A 2,585-nucleotide genomic window follows, 5' to 3' on the forward strand; every position below is an offset into this window, starting at 1 on the left:
CTGTGCGCTCCAGTCCGAGTGCCGTCGGCAGTGCCGGGTATTGAGCCGTAAGACTCGTGCGAGTCTCTTGCAAGTGTGGCCCCAGCCTTAGACCATGTTCACATGTTCCGTATTCAGAGATTTGTATTCTCAGTATTTGTAAGCCAAAGTCAGGAGTGGAACAATCAGAGGAAAAGCATAATAGAAACACGTCACCACTTCTGGATTTATCACCCACTCCTGGTTTGGGCTTACAAATGCTGAGGTAAAAAACTCACCGAATACTGAACGTGTGCATGTGGCCTTAGGCTGTGTTGCACCAATGATGAGCTATTGGTGGGTTTTTGATGCTGTGTATTTTCACTGAGTCCAAAACGCAGCGTTTAAGGTTACCATTTCCATGCTATGTCATGTTTTAAATAAAGGTGCTTTGGGTTTCATACTTCTTGATATTTGGTATGGACAAAACTGACAACACCAAACTATTTAGGGTACTAAAATCTGACCTTGACAGTACAGTTTTGCAAAATGATTTGGATAAGTTGTCTGAATGGTCAAACACTTGGCAAATGAGATTTAACGTAGATAAATGTAGAGTAATACACCTGGGATGGAGTGATCCTATTGCTGCATATACATTCAATGTGAGTATACTCGGGACTACAGATCAAGAGAAGGACTTGGGTATTCTGGTTACAAGTAAGCTGAGCAGCAGCACTTAATGTTAAGCAGCAGCCGCAAAAGCGAACAAGATTTTAGGGTGTGAAAAAATAGATATAAAATCCTACAATCCCAAGGTATTATTACCCCTTAATAAGTCACTGGTGAAACGACAACTAGAATATGGGATCCAATTTTGGGCTCCACGTTTTAAAAAGGATATTCAGAAGTTAGAGTCAGTTCAAAGACGGGCAACTGGATTTTTACCTGGTATGGAGGCCGCTCATATGATGAGAGGTTGGAAAAGTTGGGCTTGTTTAGCTTAGAAAAAAGACGCATCAGAGGAGATCTCATTTATATGTATAAATATGTGTGTGGCCAGTACAAAACACTGGCACATGACTTGTTCCTTCCACGGACCATATTGAGGACCAAGGGTCACTCATTACGGATGGAAAGAAGTCCATTCCGACACCTAAATAGGAAATGGCTCTTTACAGATAGATCAGTCAGCGTGTGGAATGCCTACCACTAGAGTTGAGCGACTTTTGGTTTTTAGGGTCGCGTTTGGTTTCGTGAAACCCGACTTTTCCAAAAGTCGGGTTGAGCAAGCAAGATCGTCCGATTATAGGGAAAAGTCGGGGTCGTCCCGAAACACGAAACCCAATGTAAGTCAATGGGGAATAAAAGTCGGCAGTGAGAGGGGGACAGGAAACACACCTACAGTGCCCATTTGAATGCCAAAAGCATCAATTCTTCTTACTTAAGCTTGTCAACCTTAATTAACTTCATAATACAAGTTACGCACTGAAAAATGGGGGTTATTTGGCTACAGTTGTGGGGGGGGAGGGCTGGCTCCAGGTTTTCATGTGCCCTGGGCGAAAGAGCGCCCCTTTAACACATACCACAACTCATCATGCTCCGATACGGCAGAGAAATAGCGGTATAGTACAATGAAAAATATTTCACTTTTTACATCTCATGACGAGGCCCATATATTTCTCCATACAGAATCATTGGTCCCATATAATGTTTGAAACAGTATATGATGAGCTCCACATAATGCTACAGTATATGTTGGTCCCCATGGATGAAGCTCCACTGTCTTATGGGCCCAAATAATGCTCCAAACATAATGGGCCCCATTTCTAATGCTCTAGTGTATAATGGGCCCTGTAAATGCTGCTCCAGTGTCTGATGTCCACCTTTGGAATGTTCCAGTGTATGGTGGGCCCCATCTATCTTTCTCTAGAGTATAGTGCTCCCCAAAAAGTCTCCTCGCTAGGGAATCCCTGTACTTGTCTGGACTCCTCGTCGTCCCCATCTTCCATCTCACTGCACAGTATTTCAACTTTGCAAGTGCTGTGATCCTGAGCAAGCAGGGGGGGGGCCCACTCGTTGGCGACGGCACTGGCACAGGGCCCCTGATAGTAAGGTGGTGTGTCTGATGGCGGGTGGGCCGAACCTGCACTTTCATCTGCAGCTTCCTCTTTGTCACCATGTAAGATGGAACTGTATATGGGAAGGGTAACCTGAGTTTCATCAGGGTCAGATTCAGGCTGTGTAGCGTGCGAGGGGAATGTAGTGGTCTGGGTCAATGTACCAGCAGATTCATCGAGCAGTGGCTGGGCATCAGTGCACTTGTGTCGCCCCCAGGAGTACGGTTGCCACAGTGGCATTACCTTCCTCCTAGGGAGTGTGATGTCATGCTTGGGAGCAACGAACGATCTCTCTAGCAGGTTAACTGATTGGGCGGCGTTATTCCCACGAGTCATGACCCTCCAAACAGCGTTCATGAAGGCAAAGTGTTTGTTTTACGTGGGCAGTATGGTTGCAAAGCTGAACCTTAAAGGAATGTCCAGAAGGGCCCCACCAGGAGTGGAGCCTACAGTTAAATTCGACTCCACCTGGGAAACCTCAAACATGCCAGCTACAGAACAGATGCA

The sequence above is a fragment of the Dendrobates tinctorius genome, unplaced genomic scaffold (genome assembly GCF_039654945.1).
Source record: "Dendrobates tinctorius isolate UK_male_01 unplaced genomic scaffold, ASM3965494v1 ptg000037l, whole genome shotgun sequence".
Classification (NCBI taxonomy): domain Eukaryota; kingdom Metazoa; phylum Chordata; class Amphibia; order Anura; family Dendrobatidae; genus Dendrobates; species Dendrobates tinctorius.